General features: G+C 34.7%; 1 protein-coding gene and 1 pseudogene across 2 annotated transcripts in view; both read left to right on the top strand.

Annotated features, from left to right (window-relative positions):
• SLIT2 (slit guidance ligand 2) overlaps window positions 1-24,935 on the top strand; it is a 399,420-nt gene that overhangs the window by 141,647 nt on the left and 232,838 nt on the right. The gene's annotated exons all lie outside the window — the stretch shown is intronic.
• Window positions 13,864-14,419, top strand: LOC138150444 (large ribosomal subunit protein uL24 pseudogene; annotated as a pseudogene).

Genomic DNA, 24,935 nt, shown 5'->3' with positions numbered 1-24,935 from the left:
ATTATTATTAATATATATAAATATTATAAAATTATATATTATATAATTATTAATATTATATATTAAATTATAAAATATATAATTATATATATTATATATTAAATTATTATTAAATTATTATTAAATTAATTTAATTTTAATTTAATTTTTCATTTAATTTTTGGTAACACAATTCTACTTTCAGATTCTTTAAGTAAGAACTAGAGATAAGTGAAATACTTCATCTCTTAGAATTGAACATTAGATTCAGAGTTGGTGGGATTATAGGGATTGTTCAAGCCCTTCATTTCATATGGGGAAAATTAGGTCCATGGTAGGGAAATGACTTGCCCAGGGTCTGACAGATAATAGGTAACAAAGTTGAAATTTATTCTCTTCTGATAACAAATCTATGGTTCTCTCCACTTTGCCAACCTGTATTCTCTGCCCTCAATGCTGTGCTCCAGCCAAACTCAACTGGCTTTTTCTTTCTAGACCATGCCTTTTTGTCTTTGTTCACATTCTTCCTTTTGCATTGTATGGCTCTCCCCCTCTATCTGTTGAATTCCTACCTGTCTATCCTTTAAAGCTAATTCATGTCTTCTTTCTCTGTAAAGCTTTCCTGTCCCTCCCCTCAACTCCCAATCAGCAATGTTTTTTCAACCATGGACTGAGTGTGGCAACCTTAAAAAAATTCCCTCTCTTAATACACATACAGCTTTTTCTACCACCCACTAGACTACAAACTCCATATGGGAATGGAACTGTACTATTAAAACACTCTATCTCCCCCAATACCTAAAACCCTTAATCTGTACCAAGCAGGTACTCAATAAATATTTGTTGAATTTAAGTTATTAACAAAAATCTGCTTAATTACCAGTCTCTATCTCTCTATGCTAAATACCTCCAGACTAGTGTTCAATCTTTTGGTTCTCTTGATCTTGTTAATAATATAAAATCTTTTTATTACCATCCCTTAACTCTGATATCGCTTCTAGCATTCTTGGCCAGGTTCAGTTTAGTTCCCTCACTTCTCTGTGTCCTCTCCCTATCCCAACCCCAACTTTGCTGGAGCCTTTAATAGTCCCTTTCCTTCTACTCCAAGGAGTTTTTCTGGCATCAGCAATATCTGCTGAATTCATGACCTGCCTCTTGTACCCCTTACCATTCTCACGCCACCCCCCCCCGACAACATCCAAATAATTAAAACAAGAAAAAAAAATTAAGCTTAGACCAATTAATTTGATTAGACCATCGAAATTTTTAAAATAAAAATGTAGGTTATTTTTTTTTTCAGGAGAGGAAGAAATGGAACTTTTAAAAAAGATTTAGTTAATGAAAATCAATTTCATGATTTCTAAAGCATAAAGTGATACCCTTTGAGAAACTCGGACCACACCACATTTTATTTGACCAGAAGGAAAAAAAATAAATCCTAGATTCTAATAAAATGTTTTCAAATGTAGCTACATCTGTCTAAACAAATCCTCAAGTGTCTTAGAATAAAAATGTATGATATTCTAAGTAGATTATATTAACACAGTGAAATTGTATGTTACTATTGGAGAACATTTTAAAAAATGTTAAAGTAGGTAAAATAACCTGTTTAACTGGATTTTAAGATCCCTGTTTTCAAAGAATTTTAAAAACACAAAATAGAATGATAGAAAAAATCAGAATATACTGTTGAAATATTAGGATGCAAGCTGTGTAGCCTTTGATATCTGCTGACAGAGGGGTTCCAGGACATGGATTGCGTTCCTAAAACCACCTGGTAGGTTGAGTTGAAAGGCCTTTTGAAAAATACATCACAAAGTTACTATGGCACTGCAGGGCAGAGTTCTGTTCGGCAGTTCTTCACCCACAAGTATTGGTATAATAGAAGGGCATTTTTGACACTCCTAAGGTGCTACTGTTAAAACAGTTAACTCAGAAAAGTACCAAGTTTGACTTATTTTAGACCTGTCTATAGATGGAAGAAAATGAACTTGTGACTATGCTTTCTAAATGTACTAAAACTTTAAAAACTGTACAGTATTTTAACATGCCAAAAGTTACTTTTATTATTTCTAAAAATGTATTAAATATTTTTTTGTATCATACTGATATATTGGTGTAATTCTTATCATATGACATTAATTTCATGATTAGGAAGAACTTGGTTGCTTTCAATCTAGATTTAAAGTGAACCTGAAAAAAATCTTTTAAATATGTTATTATTTTTCTGTAACTGCTCCTCAGTCATGCTAAATTTTACATATGTGTATTGGTACTCAAAAACCTTTTTGTAAAAACTTAATTTGTCCCTTTTTTACCAATAAAATCATAAAAAATGAATTTATAAAAAATTTTATATCAGTTAATATATTTTCCTTTTGATGAAGATGATGGTAGTTATTTGAAGTATCTGCCACAATTAACCAAATCACTCAAGTGTCATCTCACTATTTCTGATTCATGAGATGACTGGTTAGAACAATAGACTTAGTGAATGAAATGGAGATATAGTTGGCAGGAAATAGACATGGTCTGAGACCACCAGGAGAAGTGCCAAAGGCTTTATTATATCTGCTATTTTTGTATGAAAATAATCATATTCAATATAGCATGTATATTTTTTGCAAACTCATTGAACTGTTCAGTATGTAAGAATTCACAGATTGTATGTTAAATCGAGCGGAGATTTTACAGGTTTTATTCATCTAACTTCTTGTAGCTCTGGTAGCTAAGGGATCTAAAGGCCTTGAGACCAATGCCATCTTTGCTAAAAGCTCATAATTTTCCTGGGATCCTCGTTTATAAGTTGTTTAGTTACAAAAGCAGAAATTATTATTTTATATGGCTAAATGTCACCTATTGGAGTTTAGCAAAAACAAACAAAAAAACATGTTTGTTACCCTGAGTATCTTAGTGCTTATAATGTAAAGCTAATCAGTTGTTAATAATCCAGACATTTTTCCTTCAATATCTTTGCAAGACATTGATTTTTTTTCTAAATTTAAACAAAATTTGATAGCAAGATGGTAGAAATTGTAGTGAAATTTGTTAACCTGTTATTCCATAGCAAAACAAGTAATGTATGATGTCGAGCATACAAGATCAATGAATCACTAAGAATGATTTATGTTAATGCTTAAACATATGAGATACTAAAGATTTACAGAGTAATTTCAGAGCAAGCACTTGCATTTGCAGCAGGAGTGGATTCAGATCTCATGGCGGGGGACACTTGTGAGCTTTGAAGAAAGCTATGAATTTTAAGAGGTGGGGGTGATTAGGAATTACATTTCAAGCACTGATGACAGACAGCAAAGGAAAAAGCATGAGAACTCTGAATAATGGAATGTTGCATGTGAGGAAGAGGAAGAAGGTCACTTTAGCCGTAGCATGGAGTTTGTGAGGGAGAGTCATATGTAATAAGCCTAGAAAGGTAAGTTGAAGTTCAGTTGTGAGGAACCAAGCAGAGGAATTTTTATTTGATCCTAGATGTAAAAGTCTTATACAAACAGTCCAACAACTGTGTTTTATATGTGAAATGGAAATGACTTGGAGTTTCTTGATGCCTGAAACATTTAGATATAGCATTGCAAGAGGCACTTGTTTTTTTTTCCAATTTTAAAAAATATTTTCATTTAAAGTTTTAAGTTCCAAATTTTATCCTTCCGTCCCTCCCTTCCTTCCCTCCTCCCTGAGACAGTATGTAATCAGATATAGGTTATACATATGCAGTTATGTAAAACATTTCCATATTATTCATTTTGTATAAGAAGACTTGAATAAAAGTGAAAAATAGCATGTTTCAGTCTATATTCAATCAATATCAGTTCTTTCTCTGGAGGTGAATAGTATGCTTCATAATTAGTCCTTTGGGACTGACTGTCTTGGATTATTGCATTGCTGAGAATAGCTAAATCATCTCTTCATTGAACAGTGTTGTTGTTACTGTGTACAGCGTTTTCCTGTTTCTTTTCATTTCACTATGCATCAGTTCATGTGAGTCTTTCCAGGTTTTGTGAAATCATCTTGCTTGTCATTTCTTGTAGCACAATAATATTCCATTACAAACACATACCACAGCTTGTTTAGTCATTCCCCAATTCATGGGTACCCCTTTGATTTCCAATTCTTTGCCTTCACAAAAAGAGCTACTAAAAATATTTTTGTACAAATAAGTCCTTTTCTCTTTTTTTGGATGAAGGGATACTTGTAAATATTTTCTTGGCACCAAGTTTTGGGTTTTCCTCTAATTTCTTCTACCACTTTTCCAAAAGCCAAAAGGTGAGGCTTAAAATAGGCTAGTCAGTTTAATTCATGAATAGTATTTTTCTCTGAGGTTTAGAGGAAGCACCTCCCCAATCCAGAAATCTAATAAATTCATTCTATTCTGGATATCCCCAATCTAGCACAGAGCCCATCCCTAAGGAATGAGATCTGTGAACAATGAGTAACTCTGGACCTTGTGTGGCAGTTTTGTGTTTTTTTTTTTAAATCTTCCTACATGAATTATCTTTATCACCTGCTGCTAGCAAGATGTTTTCCATAGGTTGCTATAGCAAACCTATGAAAAGGAAGAAAAAACCTTCGGGAACTTGGTTGTTTGGCTTTATTATTTTGTTTGCTTGCTCTCAATTGATTCACAAAAGGAGATCCTGGCTTGTTTGATTCCCACCTGACTCTACTGCTTACAGCTGACAACATGTGCCTGGTGCCGTGGAATGTAGATAGAATTATTAAGCCATGTAAGCTCTCTACTCACTTTGCATTATAGTTCAAGTTTACATCCTAGACATCATTCTGCTTACATCCTTCCATTCCCCTCATTCTTTTGAATATATATATATATATATATATATATATATATACCTTCATAAGATAGTGAAGCCATCATTATTTTCGTACTTTGTAAGTTCAGACTTGTTACAGACAATTAATGTACTGTCAAGCTGAAATTAGATTAGTTTATTGGGGGGGGGGGTCATGTGCATTAAAATATTGGTTATCTCAGCCATTCAGATACTACTTTTGAATGGGAACAGCCAGTGATATCCAATAAATCACATCTGTAAGATGGGGCTCCCATGGTGTTTATATCTATATGCAAATTTCCTCTGCACAGCATGATTTAATAAAAGATGATGCTGCTGATATTACTTTATTATACTGAATTTGATGACTTTTCTTTGGTGATACTTGGTCATAGACTAACAATGAAAACATTCATGATAATGCCAGTGGGGAGTATTGAGAGCTGGCATCTCATGACTCTTTCAGATAATGTTCCCAAATCATGGGTTAAAATCAAGCAAGTATTAAAGGTTTATTTTGTGGTGCTATGTAAAAAGAATTAAAATGCAATGAAAAATAACAACTGAAAATAGTACAGTTTTGCAGATATCTACAATGCTATCCACATTTCATAGTGACATTCGAGATTGTATTTTACTAATGTTTCAAATTCAGATCTTTATTGCTTGTGTAGAACTGGGCTGTGAACTTTATTAAGTTTTCCCTTCAAGGAGGGGAAAGTTGAAGTGGTACATCTCATTGCTGGGAGCTGTGGGGGATTAGTGTTTCAAACTAATGAAGTTTTAACTGTATAGACAAGATGTTCTGTAGCATTACTTATGTCCTAGGAAACTACTAATCTATCTATTCAAACTGGAAAATAAAAAAAAATACAACAGGACTATGTTCTCTTGTAAATAGAAAGGCTACTGTACACATATCCTACTATTCTTCAAACTGTAGGACCACATGGGGAGAGAGAGAGAGAGATCCAAACCATCGGAAAATACTTAAGCTGCAGCTTTTTTCATGGTACTCAGGACTGAATCCATTAGAAGCCAAACAAAGCACATCTGTGTTATTGTCCCTCCTGACTGTCAGCATACAGTACATTCAAGTATTGCAGCCAGAAGGCATTTTTTAAAAAACAACTTTCAAGATCTACTCTTGAAAATGAATTTGTGTACTCATTATGCAGTGCTATCTTTTATCAGTAGGAAACTTGGTAAATAAAGTACTGAGGTATGATATTTTAGTAGCTGATAGCAGTAAACTAGGACAGAATAATCCCCATTTCTTTATATATCTTGATAGTGTACAGCTGTGACAAGCCCATGGGGAGGGAAAACGAATCTCAATCTCTCTCTCAATCTCTCTCTCTGTCTCTCTCTCTCTCTGTTTCTCTGTCTCTCTCTCTCTGTCTGTCTGTCTCTCTGTCTGTCTCTCTCTGTCTCTCTCCTTTTTTCTCTTTCTTCTCTCTCTCAACAAAAAGATAACAGTAATGCTCAGAAATAGTCTGGTGGAAAGTGGAGGTTCCTCTTCTGCAAATCTGTTGTACTTCTGATGTGCCCAGTAATGTGTCTTTCTATCATTTCTATTAAAACAAACAGGGGTGGGGCGGCCAGGTAGCACAGCGAGTAAGAGCACCGGCTCCAGTGTCGGGATGACCTAGGGATAGAATCCCGGCCTCAGACACTTAGCACCACCCAGAAACACCTGGCCGTGTAACCTTGAGCAAGTTACTTAACCCCTATTGCTTAGGGGCTGCCAGGTGGCTCAGCAAGTAAGAGCACCAGCTCCAGTGTCAGGATGACCTGGGGATCAAATCTGGGCTCAGATAACTTAGCACCACAACCAGAAATAACTGGCCGTGTAAACTTGAGCAAGTTACTTAACCCCTTTAAAATTGCTTTAAAAAACAAACAAGGGAATCTCCTTATCTTTCATATGTATGGCTTACATACAGAGCCATCATAAATTGTCTAAAGCCTGAATTTTATATAAAGTTTCAATCTTGACTAGAATATATTTTGCTATAGTGTTTACTTTTTTGTGTATTGTGTTTTACTTTCTTTTGAAGAGCCAAAATTAATCATGGACAAATGTGACTTCGCTCCAGTTACTAACACCTAGGAAAGCACATTTCCTCCCAAGAGGAATCATTTCCTTCCCTGGAAAGTGGATTTCCTTCTTCACTCACTACTGTCTCTAGACAAAACCCCTGGATCCCATTACCATAGTACTCACCTTGTCTCCCAAATCTTGTATGGGTGATGACTTGAATCTCAGGGTGGAGGAGAAGTCCTGCCTCTTCTCCCTGAAAAACTGCACCTCTAGTCATACTGTACTCTAAGCTGCCCTCTGTCCTCATACCCATTTTCCCTTCTCCTCAACTGGATATGTACCAGGTGAAGTAATTCTTAGTTAAAATAGTCATATATGTAACTGTTACCACATTTTCCCATATGTCATTGCTAGTCATTACACGATGTAAACCACTTTAGGGATGTTATCGTTCATGGAATTTTATGTAGGTTTTAGTATGCTGACATGTGCACATATCAGTCTGCTACCAAATTTCTGCCCTTTCAAAGTCAAGCAAAATCTGAATTTGATCATAAGCAGGACAGATAACAATAGGTGAACATCCTTAGATCTTGTATGTGGAAGAGCACGAGGAGGACGAGGAAGAGAGAATTGCAGTTGTTATTACTGTGTGCTAGGGTCATAGATTACAAATACAAGCAAGAAATCCTACAAATTAAGGAGCTAACTGTCTAATGGGGAAAGACAACACAAAAGGGGATGTGGAAAGGGATGGGGAGTCGGGGCTGGGTTTGCCTTTTAAATGGCTTGGAAATAGCTGAGAAATGATGTAGAGGTCTGGTTCCAAACATTCTAAGGCAAAAGCTCATCAATCAAAGCCCAGGATGATTCTAGGGACAAAATTCATGGTTCTGATGGGGTCTGGGGTCAACAATGACCTGAGTGGAGAAGAGCGTTATTTTAAGTAGGGCAAGAACTTGGAGACCATCTACTATCATCATCATCACTCCTGCTATTTTTTGGGTGAAGAAACTTATGTCCTTAGTCGTGAAATCACTTCCTAATGTCCTATAGCTATTTTAGAGTAGAGCTGAGATTTGAACCAGGTCTTCTGACACCAAATCCATTGCACTTTCCATTGCACCACCTCAATTCTCAGTTTGTATCCCACATCTTTATGAGTGTATTCTTCACTACAATACCCCTTTCTAAAAATGTTTGCAGACTGCTTTGGAAGTCCTACCTTTCCTTCACTTCAAATATCCCTTCTATGAGGTTTTACCCTAATCTCCCCACTCCAGCCAGAAACAGTATGCTGTCAACAATGATATTACTTTACACCCTGGTGTTCTGAACACATTTTGTTTTGTTTTGCTTATTTAATGGATGTTTTTAATCCACTAAATTATAAATCTTCAAGGGTAGAATTTTGTCTTATTTAGATTATGAAAGCCCAACACTTTTTAGGTACTTTGTAAATGTTTCTTGAATTTTATTCTGTTTCTAAATATTTCTTCCCCCCTTCCCCTCAAAAAGCATAAGTTTTAGGTTGTAAATTTCTGGAAGGCATGGGAATACATCTATGATTATACCTCATTTCATTTATTATATGTTTATAATTATGCATACCTTGAAGTAGTAGCACTCACCTTGGGTCATGTAAAGTAATTTGAAATTTTATTTATACTGAACACAGATTATTAGTTGATCAAAATTTACTTAGTACTTTTACTCAAGAATCATTTTATTGAAATTAATTCTAATCTGTATTTAATGCCAACATGATTTGTGGTATATTAATAATGTTTTATTTAAATGCTTAGCTTCTTACTGTTAAAATGATATATAAAAATGTTATTATAACAAAAAATCCAGTAAAAATAAGGACCCAATCTCAGCATGTTCCTCTAATAGGAAAATTAAACTTTAGTTCATTATTCTTCTAATTATGAATTGTCAGAAATTTCTAAAGACAGGAGCATGCTGTAAATATTCAATACTATGCTCTTTTTAAGAAAACTGTTTTGTCCCTGTGATAGAAGACAAATATTAACAGGAATAATATCATGTACCATCAGTGTCATAATTTTCTGCCACCATTTTACTTTTGTCCTATGTAAACCCATCTGTACTGTATTTGAATACTGTCATATTTATAATCAAGTCCAGTCAGTCAGAATTTATTATCTATCTGCTCTGTACCATGCACATTACTAATGTCTGGTAAATCACTGTGATTCAACTATAGCTCTTACAAAAAAAAAACAAAACAAACATTTTTTTCCTTTTAGACAAAGAAAAAGAAATTCCCCTTCTCTACATGTCCTTCCTGTGACATAACTGAGAATAGGGGTATAACGAGCTGAATCATTTTATGCCATGCTCCATTTAAATCGAGAGAATGGATTTGATCACTTTCATGAAAGCTGAAGTTTTTCTCTTATCTCCATTTGCATCTGTAACAAAAAAAGTGTGGGGGTTAAAGCTTAAAAAAAAATGAGGCTTGGGGAAGGCAGCTAGGTGATACAGTAGAGAGTCCTGGTCCTGAAGTCAGGTGGACCTGAGTTCAAATCTTACCATAATCACTTAATAGCTGTGTGACCCTGGGCAAATCACTTAACCCCAGTTGCCTCAAAAAACAACAAAGAAAAAATGTGAGGCAAATAGATGTCATCAAGACACATTCCCATTCCTCTAGGAACTATGATCACATAAATATTGACTTTATTATACACACACACACACACACACACACACACACATACACATAGATAGAGATATACAAAATTAACTTCCCTATGTTTTCACTTACCATTCCTGTGACTATCCATAACAAAATGGGCCCTTGTCATCACATTTTTATGCATTGTCTCCCCGTTTGAATGCAAGTTCTTCGAAGACAGGGACTATCTTGCTTTTGTATTAGTATTTTCTGAGATTGACTGATTGATTGATTCATTTATCCAAAGAAACTTTGTTTTCTTTCCTTACAATGAATAGGATGGGGTTATTAATATTAATAACTATATGGCCATGTTAATTTCCTAATATTCCTTATTAATATAGTTTATTCTGTTTATATAGCAAGTTTTACCTTGAGCCCTCAACATCATTTCATAAAAGGTGATTTATAAAATGTTAAGTTATTGCCTCTTTGTGAGCTAAATAACAATTAGAACCTAGAAGCCAGAGTGTTTATTCAGGCTTTATGAATCATAGATGATAATCCCAGTATGTCTCAAAATTTCAATACCATCAAATAAAGTGGGAATAATGATATTGGCCAAAGACTGCTATTTTCATTGTTATTATTTCTCATTCTTCTCATCTTTTAATGGGATTCATATGGAAATGGCAAAGGGCAAGTCACTATCCTGCTTTTATTATTATTCATTCATTGTTACTTGGGCTGTTACCCAGATGGATAAAATAAGTGCTTTTTAAGTTAAATAAGAATATTAGGATTAAATAAATGGGTACTATACTACTAACGACAATAACAACAGCGATGACCTTGGGTCAGCATTATTATATTATGTTCATGTTCATTTCTATTCTTACTCATTTCCATTTATAATAATAATAATACTTAAACATTGTATAAATAGAGATTATCCCAAAAATCATAGTGCTCTTTTATGCTATTAAAGCTTAATCTACACTAAGGTTTTTGGGATACTCTTTAAAATCAGTTGTATTTATTTTCCATTATTAATTTAAAGAGTCATATATGGAAAATGAAAGAAAATATCAGTAAGATACATAAAACTATATGTATTCATTTTGAGATTAAAATTTTAATTTATGCCAAATCAGGCCCCTGAGAGAAACAAATTCTCAAGTACTTTAAAAAACATAATTGTCCCAGAGTTCCACACTATATTATTAATTGTATGTAAAAGAACATCAATATGTAAACATACACACACACACACACACACACACACACATATATATACACTGTGTGTATACACTCACTAAGGGCAGGGTTAAAATGGAACCTAAGAGGATATTATTTAAATTTGGGTTTTTCTTTAAAGACTATTAGTTAGAATAAAACATAGTGCTTATTTCTGACAAATATTTCTGTTTGCAAGGTAACTAAATGAAAAGTTGGCTTTTTAGAAAAAATGAGTATAACATTTAGTAGAGATCATGCAGTCTCATAAAATTACAACACATAAATTGATCTAGGTACAAAGTAATTTTTCATTAGATTTTTCTGGATCCCTTTCTGGTCTTGTACTTACTTTACAGTGTGACAGGACTAAACTATAGGTCAGTTTCTCCTGAAAACAGTGTTACATACAACAGGTCATTGTAATTCTCTTTCTGGACCCTTTGTCGCTGGGGCACTGGTTTCTGGATTGCTATTCTGTGAACATGATGAACTAATTGACCTAGCAGGCTTCCCCACAGAATAGCAGCTTCTGCTTAGATCATCAGGGGTATGTCTTGTTGTTTCATTTCCTCTTCTGGGCCCATTGGGGAAATTGAATCGTGAGAAGACTACCTACTGGGAGCATTCAGTCCTCATGACTGAATAAGTAACTTTATTTTTTGTACTGTCTTAATTAACAAAAAAAGAGAGAGAGAGTGAAAGAAAGGGACTTTATTAGGAAGGAGTCTGCTGTGCTTCTGATACAAAGACTAACTGCTGTTAAAGAAGGGCTTGATCTGCAGGACCCTCTGCAAGTTGGGGCCTCATGCAGGTGCAACATTTCCACATCATTTCAACTAACTGTGAAAGGGGGGTTTATTGATGATCGTTTGTTGTTATTAGTTGACTTACTGAAATTGAAGAGAAGTCCACAGACGGGCTGATTTAAAAATGAATATCTAACAGCCTGAAAAATATCTTTTGATCCACATAGAAAAGTGAGTCTCTCCTTCATATCAGAGGTTCTTCAGCTTGGATCCATTACTTTTGTTTTAAAAATATTTTGATTACTCTATCTTAATGTAATTGATTTCCTTTGAAATCTTATATACCTTATGTATTAAAAAATATTATCATGGGAAGGGATCCACGGATTTAACAAGACTGCCAAAGATGACCATGACATATTAAAAAAAAAAAGGGTAAGGATCTTTGTTTGCTAATGGAGGTGAATTGCATGCCTATTCTAATGTTCAGTACTGGGGCTTGAACATGTTATACTTCAGTGGGTCGGTGTGAGCTGTGTGAATGAGATTCTTTTTTTTTTTTTTTAGTTCTTAATTGGTCTTACTGTAGTTTGGTACTGTATGTCCAGTTTACCAAGTGTCAACAAGAATATCCCCATCTTACTTTAAAGCTTTAGAATTAATACTATCTTCAAGTACAGTCATATTCATGTCTAAGGAAAACAGCAAGAAAAAGATTTTGCCTCTGTGTGATTTTTGAGGAATCATGAAACAGAAGATTTAAAATATAAAAGGCAGTATGGTAGAGTGGGGAATGGGAATTGGATCTCACAGGGTTGATAGCTGGAAGGGAACTGAGAGGTGATTGATTCCAAATCCATTATTTTACAGCTGAGAAACTAGAGGCCTAGAGAGTTTTGAAGCAACTTACCCAACATCACACAACTAGTAAAAGGATACAACTAGAATTCAAAACACTTTGCCTTCTGACTCCAAATCCATTGTTTTCTAATTAATAACTCTATTTGTATGAGATATAGATTGAATTTTTGTCTCTGTTCACCTCCTAGGCCTCAGTGTCCTCATTTGTAAAATAAAGGGGTGGAATCGGGGATCCCCAAGATCCCTTCTACTACTAAATCTATAATCTAGAAGTCTATACACATGCAGAAATTACTTCTAAAGAGTAAATACTACATCAAATTCTTAAATGTGTCAACAAGAATTGTACAGTAGAAATTAGAATTTCTCCACATATTTGATTTATACAAGGTAAAAGAAAATTTACAAGTAAACTAAGGGATAGTTTTGAAGGTCTGTTTAGATTGCATGTATCTGTTGTTAGCCCTAAAATTTTTACACTTAAGATTTCAATTAGTTTGAATAATGAATCCTATGAAGTGGGGAATATTTAAGTTCACACTGTTTATTTCCATTGAACTATTAAGACTGAAGATTCATTTTCTGTATTTGCTTAGTGTACATTCAGAACTTTATATTAACAAATTCAAATGATATTTTGATGTCACTGAGCAAAGATTACATGAGAAAAAGGAATTATTTAATGTGGTTTTCATTAGAACTGTATAAATAGGTATAATCTATGTATAACAAAAGTGATTAATAAGATATTTTTGTTTAACTCTTTAAATTGGAAGCTATACTTTGTTTTATTTAGGACAGATGTTCATGGATTTATGATCAAGTAGAACTATGATGGACTTTAACAGTGTTCTTTAAAAATGTCATGTTTTATAGCAATATTTCTTGACATATTATTATATTGCTAATACATTTTATAGAGACTAGTTTTCCATGTGGATATTAAATACTTTAGTGTAATTACTATATTTGGGTCTATTTTTATATATTTGCAGTGTATGAATAAGCCATGAGTACAGAACTGAGCCAAAGGCTTTGTGATAGTATGCAGTCAATATAAATGTTGATTTTTTTGTTCGTTTGTTTGCTTTTCAGAGGGGGAAGGTAGGGCAATTGGGGTTAAGTGACGTGCCCAAGGTCACATGGCTAGTTTTTGTGTTAAGTGTCTGAGGTTGGATTTGAATTCAGGTCCTCCTTACTCCAGAGCTGGTGTTGTATTCACTGAGCCACCTAGCCGCCCAATGTTCATGTATTTTTAAGGACCTTGTTTAATAATTACTGAATTGGTAAATTATTCTGTATATTCCTGGGATCTTTCTTGCTCTTCCAAGAGTGTGTTTTTATGAATATTTATGAATTCTTTTAATGATGAGAGCTGTGAATGCTTTGAATAAAGTACATAAACATACAATTTGTAAGGGGTTACTGGTGTTGAAAACTTTAAGTAATAGGTATGTGATGGTTTTATTAAGAAAGGTGGTATTGAGATTTCCGGTACCGGGCGGCGCACGTGTCTCTTTTCAGGTGGTCCCGCTTGCCAAAATGAGGTTTAATCCATTCGTGACCTTGGACCGAAGCAAGAACTGAAAGAGACACTTCAATTCGCCCTCGCACATCGGGTGCAAGATCATGTCGTCCCGGCTGTCCAAGGAGCTGAGGCAGAAATACAACATGAGCTCAATGCCCATTCGGAAGGACGACGAGGTCCAGGTGGTTCATGGACATTACAAAGGTCAGCAAATTGGCAAGGTAGTTCAGGTTTAGAGAAAGAAATACGTCATCTACACTGAGTATGTACAACGTGAAAAAGCTAATGGCACAACTGTCGATGTGGGAATTATCACCAGACTAAAACTGGACAAAGATCGCAAAAAGATTCTTGAGCGTAAAGCCAAATCCCGACAAGTTGGAAAGGAGAAGGGCAAATATAAGGAAGAAACCACTGAAAAGATGCAAGAATAAAGTGGTCTGTTGTACAGTTGTAATTAATAATGAAAATTTAAAAATAAATTAAAAAAGGTGGGATTGGGGCAGCTAGATGGGGCAGTGAATAGAGCACTGACCCTGGAGTCAAGATGGTCTAAATTCAAATCCAGCCTCAGACACTTGACATTTAACTAGCTGTGTGACCTTGGGCAAGTTACTTAACCCCAATTGCCTTGCCTTCCCCCCTCAAAAAAATAAAATAAAAAATAAAGGTGGAATCAGTCCTGGACCTGAAAGAAAGCTGGTTAAGTATCTGCTAATAATTCACACCCCTGTGAAGCATCTGAGAAATTATAGATCTTATCTGTCCCTACCAATTTGCGACTTTGTAAATAAGCTAAGAGTTTATTACCTCCTTTAACGTAGCTCTTTTCATTTATTTTATTAATGGTGCATAAATTTTTATTCCTTATTTGATACCTCTTAACCTTGTTATTGTATTGGACTTTTTAAACTATATAGAGAACCATAATTTTTCCACATACTCCTGAAAAGACTTGCTTCTGATTTCTTTATTTTCCGGACCTTTAAAGTAATCTTTGTTGATGCCGAATTATTTATTTTAATCTTTGCACCACTTTCACTCCTTGAATCTCCTTAACTTTTTGCTCTCAATGGTGATCATCCTGCAGTATTTCTTCAACCTTTGTACTCATACCTTATCAGAGGGCTGACTCTCTGACTAAAGAGGAAAACAAAGCGTTCTTCCCAAAATCCATGTATTTAGGGCACCCAGATTAACATCTCTTCATTCCCCACCTGACTATAGTCCTTGGACTTTATCGTGTAACCTCCCCCATCATCGAGAGCAAGGACAATGTTCCTTTTTTAATTTATTTTTTTCATCCCCAACACATAGTATATATTTAATAAATGTTAATTGGCTGACCAGAGAATCTCAAATGTCACAAATGTTTCCTTTGTCAGTCAACAAGCCTTTGTTAAATGTTTACCACATGTCAAAATTTAATCTTTTGTTCTTTTAAAAAAAAGTTTGTATATTGAATTAGTCATATTTCCCCTATGTATACTTTACTTGATGACAATTTTGTTGAATCTGTGGTATATAAAGGATGTGTTTAATATTTTCTTCCTTTCTGCATTCAATTTTAATTCTCTGTAGCCTGGGGAATAATCAGATTTTGTAAAATCCTAAAATTTTTCACATAAGTACACTCTCTAAAGTGCTCATTCAAAGGTATCCTTTGGACATCAAATCCAGTTTTCCAATTCTGTTATAGTCTATGATTTTCCTTTCAAAAAAATCTTTGTTCGAATTCAGAAGTTCCTAGAAAATATAAAGTCTACTCACTTAGAATCCTATTCTCTAGTTATTTTTCATTATTTTTCATATTATTATATTTTATTTTATAATTTTTATATTATATTTTTATATAATATTTTATAATTTATTTTATTTTATAATATTATTTTTTTTTTCATTTCAGTTAGCCTTTCTTTTATGTCTTTTTTCTGCTTTTCCATTTGGTATATATATACATTTAGCATTTATATTATTTCATTATCTTTGGTGACTTTAAACTTTTAAAGTTTTTAACTCTTTCTTTAAGTATAATGTAGTTTCCATGTTTATCTCTTTTGATTTAACTATATTTACTATTGTAAAGAGTAAAAAGTAATAATGAAATAATTGTTGGGCCATTCAGTTGTTTCACTCTCCATGACCCTGTAGACTATATGGTCCATGGAATTTTTTTTTCTTTTTTGCCAAAGGTACTAGAGTTTGTTACTTTGTAACAAATCACAAGAGTGATTTGCCATTTCAAACTCTACTGGATTAAGGCAAAAAGAGGTTGCATGACTTGCCCAGGGTCATGCAGCTAGTGAGTGCCTGATGCCAGATTTTAACTTAGGTCTTTCTGACTCCAGGTCCAGCACTTTATTCACTGAGTCAACTAGCTGCCTCCTATGCTGTATTAGCAAGCACCCTAGCACACCTAGGGTGGCCTGCTAGCACAGGTTCTTTGACCTGCTTTTCTAAAGGAAAGACAGATTTAAAGGGATTAACCATCTTACTTTAATTAACAGATAAGTACAGATAAAAAGAAAATACAAGCAGAGGAATTAGTACAAAGATTCAACAGACAGGGCTTGTACTGTCTAAACAAAGTAATACAACCACCTACATACACTACCCAACCAGGAGAGCCCAAACCTCTGAGTAGTTAGGGGGCTCTTAACAAGTGGTTACTCAGAGTCTTGTCTAGGAATTCAAAAGGTCGTTCTCATAAGAACCCTCAAAGCAAAATGCCAACCTCCCAGAATATATAACAAAGACTCCACCCTTGATTGGTTCAGAGACAGAAAGCAGGAAACTTACTTGACTCAGTGTAGCTGTGAATTATCAAGGTTCAAAAGAGATTTATCTCTCAAATGTTTACAATTTAGCCTGAGCCTGGGAAACTGAACTGCAAAAAGAAAACAACGAAAATCCCACCTTGCTTGCCCTTACATAGGCAAAGAGGACTGTGTGATTTGCCCAAGGCTACATAGCTAGTAAGTATCTGAAACCAGGTTTGAACTCAGGTTTTACTGGGTCATATTGTTGTTGTTTTGTCCTTTCTGTCATGAAATCATTCTTGTAATTTTTTTGGTGGAATTAGCATTATATATTTTGTTGGAGCCGAATATGTTAAATATTAATATGTTTTAATAATTAATCTAATTAATAAGATATGCCTTATGTGGAGGATACATTGTTGAATTCTATTTCTTAAGCTAACAGCTTTCTTAGTTTTTATGTATAAGTTTGATTCATTAATCTTCAAGTTATAATTTTAAAGTATGGTTTCCTTCAATCATATTGTTACAATTTTCAAAAGTTAGAACAAGGTACAGTATTAGAGATCTAATAATTTTGAGGTATTATTGTTCCTTTCTAAATATCTATTGTTGCTTTCATTTACCCCATGGATTGTTGCCGAGCCTTTTTCTTTATTCATTAAGGCAGCTAGCTAGGTGCTTTTGTCACAGAGGACTTGACTTGAGGTTAGGAACAGCTAAGTTCCAATCCAGCCTCAGGTTCTTACTAGCTGTGCAACTCTGGGCAATTCCTCAACCCCTCTAAGCTTCAATTTCTTTACTCTAAAATAGGGTAAATAATACCATCCTTTCTGAAAGAGTTATTGTGAAGATCAAATAAGCAAATATGTATAAAGTACTTCTCAGACCTTAAAAGCATCATATACATGTTGTATTTTATTATTTCATTAGAGACAGCTAGATGGCTCAGTAGGGCAGCTAGGTGACAGTAGATAGGATGCTGGGCCTGGAGTCAGGAAGACCGGAATTCTAATCTGGCCTCAGACACTTGCTAGCTCTGTGACCTTGGGCAAGTCACATAATCCTATTTGCCTAAATTTCTTCCTCTATAAAATGAGCTGGAGAAGGAAATAGTAAACATGCAAGTATTTTTCCCAAGAAAAGCCCCAGAAAGGGTTATAAATATTTGAACATGACCAAAATGACTAAACAACAACATGAGTCAGTGGGTGGTGAGCAGGGTCTAGAGTCTGGGAAACCTGAGTTCAAATGTGGCTACACTACTTTCACCAACTTCTCCTACCATCTCCCCAGTATCCTAATTCAACATCACTTTTTGGTAATCATTACTATGAGACATTACTGTTCTATTGTTCTAGCTTAATATGACATAAGGCAATGGGACACTGATTCTCAACTGGTTAGAGAGCTTTCAGAGAGCCAGGAGATATAATGAATTAGCAATTTCTTTTCTGCCCCTATTTTGTTGTTTGGCTGAGTCAAAATGGACAATAAGTATGAGAAACACAGAAATTTCTCTTCCTGATAAGTACTTTAGTAGGTCATAATATAATATAGTAAATATAGAGACAGATTGCTTACTAAACCTCAGCAATTTGGAAACCATATATCTGTAACACTTGGACATATAGAATGACTGTAGGTTTGGAATTAACCATTTAAAAAAGAAAGAAACCATAAAAAATATGTAGCTGTGAAGAAATGATCCCACTATAGATGAATAGTGCCAAATAATAACTTTTACATTATTTATATTTGTTTTAAGGGAGACACACCAAGAAGACCAATGTTTTGATGGATCACAAAGTAGATGTAGAGTGGTCAAGTGTAAGGAGATTGGAGAGTAGGTAGGATGTGAAGGGCTTTCAGATGCCAACAGAAGATTTTATATTTAATCCTAAAGACAATAGGGATGACTATAACTAGCATAATAGAGCTTGGTGAATCATAAAAGCCAGCCTAATGGAGGCATTTCGGTTTTTGTCTCAAGTCAACAGCAAAAGGTAGAGAATAAAATTAATACTTGAAAAGCCCCACAACTTTTGTACTTAACAAAACTTGCCCAAAGAATAATTCCCCTAGGACATCCTTAATCAGTTAGTGTAAATTATTAAGACAGGAACACTTAACTGGGTATGTTCTGCCGAGAGATGTAACTTCTGACAAGTAATTCGCTCTTTTTACCTTAGTTTTCTCATGTGTCAAATGAGGGGAGTGGATTAGATGATTGCTAAGGTCTTTTCATTTTAAAATTCCGTAATTCTATATAGTTATTTTTCTTTGTAACTATAATAAATATGTAGATCAAGAGCATAGTTAGTGGATGTGACATTGATGGATGAAGATCCAGCAAAGGAGATTGAGAAAAAGACTGGTAGGAGCAGAGCCAAGAAAGAAGTGTCAAAAAAATGTAGAAGAATAAACCATAGAGAAGATGGTGATAGACAGTACCAAAGGCTAAACAGAGAGGTCAAGAAAGAAGATGACTGAGAAAAAGCATTTTAGAGTCCTTGGTAACTTTAGAGATAATAGTTGTGGTTGAATGATGAGGTTGGGAGCCATATTGTAGGGAACTCTGAAGACAGTGAGAGGAAAGGAAGTGAAGGCATGCATTGTAGATGGATTTTTCAAGGAGTTAAGCCTCAAACAAGAGAATAAGTGCAGGATGAGAGCTAAAGGTATGTCAAGGTCAAGGAAGTATGGGCCTATATGCTGGACAGTAGAGTCAACATTCTGGCTAGTAATTTTCCTAGGATAACCTACTATTTGATGAATGATTGATTTTCTGAGTTGCTCAGATAATAGAGTATTGTGTTTGGCAAATGAGAGTAGTGGAATACCTCTAGGAACGGGACCTCGAGTCAGGAAGATCTGAGTTCAGATTTGATCTCAGAAACTTTCTTAGTTGTGTAACCCTTGGTAAGTTACTTAACTTCTGTTTACCTCAATTTCCTCAACTGTAAAATGAGGATATAACAGCACCTGCCTCACTGAGTTGTTACAAGGATTAAATTAAATCTTCTGTAAAGCATTTAGCACAATATCTGATACATGGTATTGTTTTTCAGTTGTGTCTGACCCTTTGTGACTCCATTTGAAGTTTTCTTGGCAGAGATACTGGAATGGTGTGCCATTTCCTTATGTAGCTCCTTTTACAGATGAAGAAACTGAGGCAAACAGGATTAAGTGACTTGCTTAGGGTCACACAGCCACTAAGTGTCTGAGACCAGATTTGAATTCTCTCTTTAAATGCTTATTCCCTTCTCTTCCATAAAGTAGTATTGGCCCCCAAGGAGTTAGGGATTTGACTTTTTGGAAATTGGTGCTAGCAGAAATTGGAGAAAAGATTTGCTCCAAGGGCTACAACAAAAATTATTTGTAAAGGAAAGAAGAGAGTGCCTAGAGGAGGGGAAAGGGCTAGGAAAAAGAAGAATTTTACTTAAGGAACCATCTCTGGAGGGACATTTAAAGTGTATCTCACCAATGAGATTGCCTTGATTTAAAATAATCCACAAGATTCATTTACAGATTGAGTGGTGGGTTGCTTTTCCCTCCTTGTAGGAAATCACCCCTTTGGAATGGTAAGAGTCAAGATGCTTATCATAACATTGAAAAAAATCTCTGTTCATGTGTATTGTCTTTGTAACTGTCATTGTAACAGGCTCCTGAGCTGGGGTTTCCTTTCAGATAGTTAATCTGATATTCTAAGGGGACATTTGCTATTAAAATGTAAACAAATAGGAGGGGGAAAAAACACCACATTCCATTAAAATTTCAATTTAACATTTCCTATGTTCCCCAGATAACATTACTGAATTGCTGAACACAAATGATATGATGGTGAATCATATTGTCTCTTTTACAAAGATAAAGTATCCTTGATGATATGGAATCAAAATTATGCCTATCTTTTTAAAGTCAAATTACTTCAATTATTAAAAATTAGTGTAAGCAGTGGAGGTAACTGGTGGCATGGTAGATAGCTTTGGAGTCAGGAAGCTCGGACTTCAGACACTAACCTGTGTGACCCTGAGCAAGTCATTTTAGTTCTGTTTCCTCAACAGTAATATGAAGGGAAAATAGTACTCACATCACTGGGTTGTCATGTGGAGCAAATGAAATAATATTTTTGTAAATGCCTAGCATAATACATGTAAGTTGGTACTATATAAATGTTTATTTGAACTCTTCCTCTATAAGAATTAACTTTTGATAACTTTCACATGGAATATGCTTTTTAGTAGGTTATAAATCTAGTCTACTTGAAGATTAGTTTTAGAACAGATTTGAAAACCAAGCAAGAGCTTAAAAAAAGTATGGAAAAAGACCCTTTCATGAATATATGACATCATAATTCTTCAATGCTTTGTACCCAGGAAGTCTTGAGTTCAAACACCACCTTTGACACTTATTGGGTTTACGACTGTGGGCAAATCTCTTGTCTTTGATTGTTTGTTTACCTCCCTCAGTTCGGGAGTATAAAATGAGATCATATTTGTCATAGTGACCATATTTTTAAAATAGTATAGGGATACTATAAGTAGCAACTTCACATGGTTGCTGTGAGGTGATCTCTGTGAAACATTTTGCAGGGTTTAAAGAGTTATTTTCATTATTAGTTCACATAAGGATCGTTTGGAATTTTTTCCCCTTTTAGGTAAAAAAAAAAATGTTAAACCAAATGGCCTATTTAACTTGGCTACCATTCTGTGTATTTTTTACTTTTTACTGCAAATTCCTTTCTCTTCCTGCCAACCATTCAAATATCTACTGAAATGATTTTGGTTTTAATTTCAGGGTAAAGTAGCTTGATCACTGACTGTTTACTGTCTAAATTATGTATATATCATAGGGTTGTTTTTTCTATGGTTTGTTGACTTGAAAGATCGTGTTGAAGAATTTGAGGATAGATTTGAATTAGAAAGTATACATTTGGTCTCTCATTTTTCATTTTCTCTTCCATACCACATAACACATATTAGGGGGGAGTCTGTAGAGAGGGGGGACATGGAGAAGATCCATAACCAAGCATTCTTAGTTAATCTATTTTTTTAATTTAGGATGTTATGATTGTAATAATTTATATTTCAATGAAGAATCTATTTCCAGAGGAAATAATTCCAGATGGGAAAAATATTAATTAGAATTTGTCTTAGAAGATTATAATATTCTTTCCTTTGATATTTTCATCACCCAATAGTTCTATAAGAGAATAAGTATACCTTTCATTTAGTTAGTGAATTATGTAGTTCAAAGTACTTTTTCTCATTATCTTTAAAATGTATTGTTATCATCTTTGGGGAATATATTTTGTTTCTATTTTACATATGTAGAAACTGAAGCACAAGTAGATTGTGACTTGTCTAAAATCTAAATTGCACTGGAAAAATATGTTGAACCATATTGTACAGAATTTTGAATGTCATACTGAAGACTTAGAATTTTATTTGTAGGCAGTGGGGAGACATTGAAGGTTTTTGAGCATTTACAGTAACTTAATTAGAAGGATTAAAAACTAACTTGATACTAAAGACTCTGAATACACATATGTATATGTACGTGTGGGGGGGAGGAGAAAGAGTGGGGGGGGACAGCTAGGCAGCATAGTCGATAGAGCATTGGACCTGGAGTGCAAATCTAACCTCAGACATTTACTAGCTGTGTGACCCTGGGCAAGCCACTCAACCCTGTTTGTCTCAGTTCCTCATCGGCAAACTGCGCCAGTATCTTTGCCAAGAAAACTCCAAATGGTGTCACAAAGAGTTGGACACAACTAAAATGACTGGACAATATATAGATATATGTATGTATATATTGTGTGCATATATGTGTATGTATGTATTATGTATATATGTGTAAATGTATATGTGTGTGCCTGTATACACACATACCATGATCTGAGTACCATTCTTGGGTTGAATACTATGAGGGAATGGAAACTCAGAGAGCAGCAGGTTGACCCAAGCTAGATAGAGCATTGAACTTAGAATAAGGAAGACCAGTTTAACTCCAACCTCAGATCAGCTCTATGATCCTGGGCAAGTCATTAAATCTGTGTGCCTCAGTTTCCTCATCTGTAATAATGACTAAATCCCCAGGTTCTTATGAGTATAATGAGATATTTGTAAAGTGCTTTGAAAACCCCAAAGCTCTATATAATACTAATTATTATTATGATTATCTCCACTTATATATTTCCCATAATATTCATATAAATCAGTACTTGTGATTAGGAATTCAATTATCCACAGTAATGGATAGGAATACCTATTTTAATTACCCTTAGTAATGGTAGGAGAGTAAAAGATGATCATTTATTTTAAAAACACTTTGAATTTCTCCATGGTATTCTTCTTACATAGATGTTGATTTGCTTTCCTGAAAACACAATAACCCAAGGTATAAACAAGTGTTTATAACAGTACTAGGTGATGGGAGAAGCCAGATTATGGTTATGAATATTCCATGGCTCCCCCTTGAAGTAGGATATAGACACATATGAATACATCTACCCAAAGATAATTGGTACTTGTTATTAATCTATTGGGATTATTAGGATAGTGGAGTGACTGATAAATTCTCCCATTAGAAATTTAGAAACTGGACTAATGATTCCATTATACCTACACCCAGATAAACCTAGTTATACATTAAAGGTAATGACCAGATTCATTACAAGTAGAAATGAATATTAGGTTTCATTCCTTTGTGATTTTATACTAGTCCTAAAAGAGTCTTTAACAGATGGCAATAAGAGCTTTAGGATCATTTCACCAATTCCAACTGAATATTACATGAATCAAGGAACCAAAGCAAAGATATGAGTGGTGTTTCCAGGATCAGTAACTGTATTTTAGACACAAAAACTATTGTCGTGACCAGCCAGAGGAGGGCATTTGTTTCAGATCCTCTACTAGTTATTTGAGCTAGTTTGCTACCCAAGGAAAGAGGATGACCAATCTGGGGGTGGGGCAGACCTGCTGGAAGGGAGGAAATAAAGCAGAGGGAATATGGATAAGGAGAAAACATAAATATAAGTCCTAACATTCCTTATACCTCGCAATTTCATATCTGGTAAATGTACCAACACTAGGAAGGTGTGCTAAGAAGTGCTGGATACTGAGTGAGAGAGATTAATCATACCAAATGAATACAAACTAAACACAAAACTCCCAAAACGAAAAAAGCAAAAATGACAACAGCTTCCCGCTCCCTTTGTGGCCCTCCCCCCTACATTGTCCAAGAGAGATTCACTGATCAAAGGGATCTAAAACCATTGTTTTGTTTTCCTTAAATAATCGTCATCTGTTTTTTAATAATCCGATGGCATCTTCCCAGTAGATGGCACTGTTACTAAAACTGTTGCTTGGCAATGATGAAGTGAAGTAGCTGCAAAGTCATTGTAGTTAGAAATAATTTTGAAATAGTGTGTGTCTTTAAAAAAAAAAAAAGGAAAAAGAAAGAAAAGGATATGAAATTTCAAAAATACTTTGATGGTCTAAAATTTCACTTTGGCATCGATGAATTATTATATTATGCCAACCCTAGAATGGGTTTTATTGCATAATTTATAATCTACCCTAGAAAGGAGTATGTACACTGATGAGTTCGTGAATCTATTAAAATATAAATTCATAATTTACATTAATTTTAAATCATTTCTGTATGTGATCTTCAGCCTTTAATGTTCTGAGTTCTTCATTTGCCTCATTTCTGCTGTCTACAACCAAGTGAATTTGGGAAAGATCTGTGATTTCTCACCTTCTTTTATGCACCCATCATAGCTTAGTAGATAGACCTTAGAAGTTGCCTGGGGCACATAGAGTTGCCCAGGGTCCTGCAATCAATCAGTGAGTATCAGAAGCCGAATCTGAATGTAGGTCTTTTGCTGCCTCTTTTCAAGTCATGGGTCTTTGCATTCATAGATTATGACTATCTGTATGATCTTGAGCAAGTCTATTCACTATCTCTTGTCCTCAGTTTCCTTAATCAGTAAATGTATTGAAGGGCCCATTAGGTGGCAGGGGATGCAGAGTCAAAAGTCAAAGAGTTCACATTCTGAGGAGGGAATACCATGGGTACATAATATAAGTAAATGTAAAATTTTTAGTTTCAGGAGTCATGAGTAAGCTGAAGGAATCCAAAAAGTCTTTGTGTGAGTTTCACCAGTGATACTTACTTATAAATACCAGTACTTATTACTATTAGCAGTACCTGTCATAGTCTGACATGAGCATCTCCACCCAGTAGAAGCCCTTATTTCCTTCCCAACTCGTCTCAGCTTCCTCTCTCCAGGTGAAGACTTTACCTGAGGCCTCCAGTTG

Source organism: Petaurus breviceps, unplaced genomic scaffold (genome assembly GCF_028583685.1).
Source record: "Petaurus breviceps papuanus isolate PSGF00001 unplaced genomic scaffold, PetGlider_PUasm1.0 140, whole genome shotgun sequence".
Lineage (NCBI taxonomy): Eukaryota > Metazoa > Chordata > Mammalia > Diprotodontia > Petauridae > Petaurus > Petaurus breviceps.
Note: the sequence above shows the minus strand (reverse complement) of the source record. Positions and strands in the feature narration are given on the sequence as shown.